The sequence below is a fragment of the Hylobates moloch genome, unplaced genomic scaffold, assembly GCF_009828535.3.
Source record: "Hylobates moloch isolate HMO894 unplaced genomic scaffold, HMol_V3 SCAFFOLD_11, whole genome shotgun sequence".
Lineage (NCBI taxonomy): Eukaryota > Metazoa > Chordata > Mammalia > Primates > Hylobatidae > Hylobates > Hylobates moloch.
Genome location: NW_026652286.1, coordinates 5,000,760 through 5,007,359, shown reverse-complemented (window position 1 = coordinate 5,007,359; position 6,600 = coordinate 5,000,760). Strand labels below are relative to the sequence as shown.

Here is a 6,600-nt window from a genome sequence, read left to right as displayed (position 1 = left end):
GCAGTCTTGCCTGCCACGTCTGAAATGGCATGTTTAATCACAGTGGCACACTTTCTCTTGCCTACTAATGACAGAAGGAAGTTCCTAATGAAGTTATTGCTCTGCTGACTGAATTAATGATTTCCAGTTACAGGGCTTGTAAACACACCGTGTTACACGTGCACGTGTTAATTGAGGCTGCACTTTAGAGACACTGACTCCACAGATAACTCATCACAGGTAGCAAAGTACCAAGAGAAAGCAAGGCTAACCAAGGGGAACGGGCTGTGATTGCTTGGAACACTCAGGGCCTGATAAGTATTTGTGAATTAGGGAAAGGGGAAAGGGAGAGAAGAGGATGACACCTATCTAAAGATGAGAAAGAGGGCACCAGAGAACAGATAAAGCCATCCGTATCCCTGACCTGTGCCTCTGCCGTCCCCTATATCCAACTTCATACTCCATTCCTACAGCATTCATTCTTCCCACCTTCAAGCCCACTCACTGCCAATCCCAAATTTAGATGTTGCACTGAATATATTTGCCCAATGGTGAGCCTCATAATATGGCCAAATATGCTGGAGAAAGAAGGAGAAAGAAATTGTTTTTTTCTTTTCCAAATGTGTTTTTTTAAAGCCATCAGAAGGACATGCGTCTTTTAAGGTGGCAAGCTCACCTGTGGCGTCACGGGGTCCACAGCAAGGAGGACACAGAGAAGCCAGTCTCAGAGGCCACAGGCTGCGTCCCACTTCCTGTGGCTGCCGCTGCTGCCATCTGCATCTGAGTCAGTCAGGGACTGAGAGCACAGCAGGCCGGCGAGCGAGCGGCTGCCAAATTACAGAGCAAGGAGCACTTAGGCTGGTGGGAGGGGGAGGAAAGGAGGAAGCTAGCTAATAGCTTGCAAACGTGTCTTCTGAAAAGCGTGTTAACCAAACAAGCTGCCGTCCCTTAATCCCTCCCACTCCTGCCTGAATGTACACTAATTGAAAATTAAGTTTTCAATTTGAAGCCATTTTCTAATTCTGTCTCATTCAGGAGCAGTTAGAGCCCCGGTGTTTTGCTGAATTCCCAACGTGCTTTTCATGAGCTCCCTCAGAAAGCCAACAAAAGAGTCTTGTCAACATGTTCCCGACAGGAGCAGGAAAAAGGGTTTGTGTAGAAGGAGAGGGTCATCTTGGGAGCCAAAGAAAGCAAGGCCAGACCAGGCTACAGATCCTGCAGCTCTTCACTGGACGTAGAAGACATTTATTTCCTCCTTCCTTTTCCCATCTCCTCTTTCCCCAGTTAAACCGTAGTAACAGCCTGGTCAGAAGGGAATCCTCGCACTCGTCACTGTCCTGTGCCAAGCGCATTTGGAAAAACCTCGCCAATAACACCAGAAGCTCCTTGTGGGCAGGCACTCTGTCATATACAGACAGGCTTTGATTTCCAGGGGTAATTGACTACAGTGAATGAACTTACTCAAAAGGAGAGAAAAACGTCATAGAAAATAGAGAAAACCAGGTTTACTGGGGCTCGATATTAAAACCTGAAGTGGGCTGGGCATGGTGGCTCAGGCCTCTAATCCCAGCATTTTGGGAGGCCAAGGTGGGAGGATTCCTTGAGGCCAAGAGTTCAAAACCAGCCTGGGCATCAAAACGAGACCTCATCTAGAAAAAAGAAAGAAAAGAAAGGAAGGATGGAAGGAAGGAAGGAAGGAAGGAAGGAAGGAAGGAAGGAAGGAAGGAGGGAGGGAAGGAAGGAAGGAAGGAAGGGGTTCAAGCATGGTGCACGCGCCTGTGCTCTCAGCTACTTGGGAGGCCTAAGCATGGGAGGTCCAGGCTGGAGTAAGCTGTGATCATGCCACTGCACTCCAGCCTAGGTGACAGCAAGACCCTGTCTCAAAAAAAAAAAAAAAATGTATATATATATATAAAATAAAATAATAAAACCTGAAGTGAAAAGTTATAAAAATTGATTTAAACTTATAAATAACAAGCTGTAGGTCATTACTATTCCAGAATAAAGAATAAATCATGCATTGATTCCTGTAGCATAATTTTTTCACAAAATTGTGTGATTGCACAATAGGGCATTCTTTATTTCATATTTAACGCTCTCAGTGAGAACAAATATGAGAGTGATTTTTGAAAAATACTTAACGGCTTCCTCATTTTGCCCAAGAGACTCCCTTAAGCATTTGATATTCTAATCATTTTCTCTCAAAGAAGTTCAGGCATCCTCATCCTTATCTGCTTCAATTTATAAGGGTTCTTCTGATTCCTGTTTTGCCAATGGTTCAGACCATCCTCCAATATCAATTCCCTTGACTTCATGAAATCCTACACCTTTTGCAATATTTTCAGTTTCACTTTGCAATTGATTAACATTGAATTTGCACTGCATTTGTTAGACATTCATCTTTCATCAAACATCAAGAGCCTGACACCCACTCACAAAGACCCTGAGTCATGGAAGGCTGTGTGCCAGAGAACTGTTGGAGACAGTGAGTTTGTTAGTGGGTATTGTCATTTGCAAAGCTTTTCCTATGCAATTTCATAGAACCCCTGTGATTTGTTGAGTAATTCAGATATCTGTCACAGGTTGCTACTAAGTCGTGATTTCAAAATAATCTAATTCTAAGTAATGGGCTCCTGGAAAGGGGAAAGAAGGAGGCTTTGTTTGGGAACTTAATTAATGAAGTATTTCCAAACATCATGATAAATTATGACAAATGACATGACTACTACCCCCTTCTTAATATTTGTGATGAACAAGAATCTCATATGCTTTGATTTAAATGTAGGTCTGAAAATGCAAATCTTATTATGAATTGGAACTTGGGTGGCATAAACTTGAGTGAATGTTAGAGAAACAAATCTCAGGAACAGAAAGAAATGGGCAAATAATATGCATGAATTTGTCCGGCGCTTGGGGAATGGAGGAGAAGAAGTGCAGTAGATTAAAGTAAGGAAGCTTCAGATGGCAAATAGAAGTAAAACAATTTGAGGAAACTTTAAGCCCAAGTTGGGGAAAAAAAGGAAAGGACAGATTCAAGGAGTTAAAACATCCATTCTTATTTCTGGGAAGGGCCTAGAACACCAGCTATCAGAAGTGCTATTCTCTAGACAAAATCAATAGCTCATGATTTCGGGGTTTATAGAGAATGTAGTTTCAACAAAGAACTTGAGTAGTTACACTAAGTTCTCCCCCAAATGACTGTGATTCAAAGTCTGGCTCAACTGTGTGCCCACAGGAAGTAACCTAACTTCTCTGAGCTTCTGCTCCTCACTAATAAAACAGGGATGTCTCCCTTTATTTCAAGGTATTTTGAAGGTTAAAACTAATGTCTTTGTTATTATTACATATACTGTGGACAATTTGGCACATACTAGTCATTTGCTAAGAGACGGTTATGATGATGATGATGATGACAGGGACAGGGCTAAGGTGTAGCAAGCCAACCTGAGTTCAGATAGGGTGGAACTGTGTTAGGCTGAGCCAACAACATTTACTAATCCCACATGTTGTCACAAAGCAGACACCATCCTCTATACAAATGACTGAGGAGCAAGCACTAAGAAGTGGGCTGCTGAAGTGAAGTGCAAAGGAAACTGTAGCAGTCAGAAGTTGAGGTAAAGTGAAGAGAAATGCTTCAGGCCTGCACACACTCTCAGGGGTGGCCAGTGGCGACGAAGGGACAGCTTCCCCTGGGTGTGCATGGACAGTCTCAGCCCAGGAACCCGTCAATGTGTATGGGGAAAACTTTTCATTCTTGGCATTGTAAGATAAATGGCAGAAAAAAATATATATAATTGCAGTACCAAATCATGGGGAAGGCAGGGAGATTGGGAGGTAAATTCCTGGCTCCCTGATATGGTTTGGCTGTGTCCCTACTCAAATTTCATCTTCAATTGTCGTTCCCATAATCCCCATGTGTCATGGGAGTGACTCAGTGGGAGGTAGTTTAATCATGGGGCAGTTAACCTCCATGCTGTTCTCATGATAGTGAGTGAGTTCTCATGAGATCTGATGGTTTCATAAGAGGCTTTGCCCCCTTTTGCTCATTCTTCTTCTCCTTGCTGCCACCATGTGAAGATGGACATGTTTGCTTCCCCTTCTGCAACAGTTGCAAGTTTCCTGAGGCCTCTCAGCCATGTTGAACTGTAAGTCAATTAAACCTCTTTCCTTTATAAATTACCCAGTCTCAGGTATGTCTTTATTAGCAGTGTGAGAAGGGACTAATACACTCCCTGAACATGTTAATGGTTCTAATATTTTAGAACATCAGCAATCTAATACTTTCATCCAGAGCACTTGGCTCAGGTCGGGTGCCCTGTAAGCAGAGCCTGAGGCAGGAATTCAGATGCACTTGACTTAGTGAGGCTGTGCTCTCAGGAGAGTTCAGGCAAGGAGAAAGAGCTAAGCAAGGATGTGGTCCCAGATAAAGTCCAGCCTTGGCCAGTACACCAGGAAGGGGAGATCAACCTCTCAGGCATCTCCAACAGGGCGGCTCCCACGGGCCACCTTTTCCATAGAAGATCACTGGTGTGAGTTATCAGCCACGGCTAGGAATGGGTGCACCAGCTGGTAAAGGGATTTGGAAGGGGCATAAGCAATTTCTACTCCAACACTGTTTTAGGTGCTTTATGTATATTAATTCATGATGCTCCTCTGAGGTTCTCCTTTGATTTATGGAGGAAGAAACTGAACCCCAGATACTCCAAGTAACTTGCTCTAAGTCATTCAGTGACAGAGCCAGGATTTGTACTGCAGCACTCTGGCTCTGGAACCCGCATACCAGGCCACTGTACTGCCTTTTGAGATATTGTCATGGAGCAAAGCATGGTGGCTCCTGCCTGTAATCCCAGCACTTTGGGAGGCACAAGGCAGAAGAATTGCTTGAGGCCAGGAGTTCAAGAGATATTGTTATGAGTTGAATGGTGTCTCCCACAAATAAATGTTGAAGTCTTAATCCCAAGTACCTCAGAATGTGACCAATTGTATTTAGAAATAGGTTGTAATTAACTAAGTTAAGATGAGGTCATACTAGAACAGGGTGGGCCCTTATACTAACGTGGCTGGTGTACTTCCCCATAAGAAGAAAAAGCACCCTTGGGCCTGGCATCAGGAGGGTCCTGAGGCTGTTGTCGCCAAAGGACATGTGCTGGTTTCAGTTGGGGTGGGGAGGAGGCTGCTTTTCTGAACAAATAAAGGAGCAGGATTTTTACAAACAGGGTCCAGGTGGTATAGAGAGTGATGTGTGCAGGATGGCGGCTTCCCACAAGTCCATGTGGCACCCACCTAGGTGCAGGGTGGGGGCCACAGGAGGAGGACAGCAGAGCAGGACTGAGCCAGTGAGCAAAAGCCTGGAAGTAGAGGAGGAAACAGGGTGAAAAGAGAGGAGGAAACAGGGTGAAAAGAAAGCAGAGTCCAGGGAGAAGCCCAAAGGCAGGCCGGAGGAAAAGATCAGAAATCATGGGGGAGGTGGAGTCAAGCTGAGAGGGAAGGTGGCCTGAGGGTGGGAGACAGGAAAGTGTAAGCCCAGGGAGGGGCAGGGGGGATGAGAGCAATGAGGAAACGCCAGGAGAAGACTAGAAAGCAAAGAAACCCACAGGAGAGAAAAGGATCGAGGAAATGGGAGGGAGGTGAGCTCATGGCGCTGCCACCTTCTGCCACAGGTACACTGGTGACTGCTTCCACATGGAGGTCACATATCGCAAAGGGCACACTGAGACCGTGGTGACCCAGGTGAAGGAAGTGGGGCTATCACAGACTCCAGAACTGTCCTGTAGCTGTGACCCTGACGTGTATTATAATGTACACATGGATTGTGTAAGCTTTCTATGTAAGTAAAATGCATATACAGACAGTCCTTGACTTACGACGCTTCAACTTAAGATGGATCTTTTGGGAGGTAGCCCCACTGTAGGTAGAGGAGCTCCTTATAAATCATGATAGGGTTACAATTTCTCCTGAAAGCACATCACTCCAGCACTATCGTAACATGGTAAAAGCATAAATAGAACCATTGAACGTCGGGGACCATCTGCTGTGTTAGTGGCATTAGGTGAGTTTTTGACATACGATAGTTTTGACTGATGATGGATTTATTAGGACATAAGTCCACTGTAAGTTGAGGAGCATATACATTAAGAATAAAACAGAGGAGTCACAGCCATTTCCCTTGCCAGGGTGAGAGGGCAAAGCCTAGTGATGGGTCCCCATGTGAGGCCCTTTGTTGAGCCATCAGTGTGCCAAGAATGACCCACCTCTGGGCCTTGTGGGATATTCCCATGTCAGGACCACCTGCTCATCACAGCCTCCTCAGGCACCTAACCTGCATCAGGTCTGCACTGCTTGAGGGGAGAAATTGCCCCTATTTGTCCCACTGGCTTTCCATTTACCTAAAATGAACAACCACTGAAAGTGAGCATCGTGCCACTTAGGAAAATGAGGTTATAACCAGAAAGGCACAGACAGTGCTGACACAAAGTGGCTCCCAGAACAGGCCTTGGGAAGAGCTGGAAATGCCGTGGTCCTAGTTCTTGGAGTGACATTGACTGTTGAAACTCTGTACTTCTTTTGGTTTGTTTTCAATTTTATTTGATTCCAGTAGTTTTGAAGGAACAGGTGGTTTTG

At 45.0% G+C, this 6,600-nt stretch overlaps 1 long non-coding RNA gene across 1 annotated transcript; it reads left to right on the top strand.

Annotated features, from left to right (window-relative positions):
* The first annotated feature begins 3,450 nt into the window (after positions 1 to 3,450).
* On the top strand, positions 3,451 to 5,725 carry LOC131380681 (uncharacterized). Its single transcript, XR_009208765.1, has 3 exons — positions 3,451 to 3,593; positions 4,057 to 4,124; positions 5,640 to 5,725. It is a non-coding gene; the product is annotated as an uncharacterized LOC131380681 (long non-coding RNA).
* The last annotated feature ends 875 nt before the right edge of the window (positions 5,726 to 6,600 follow it).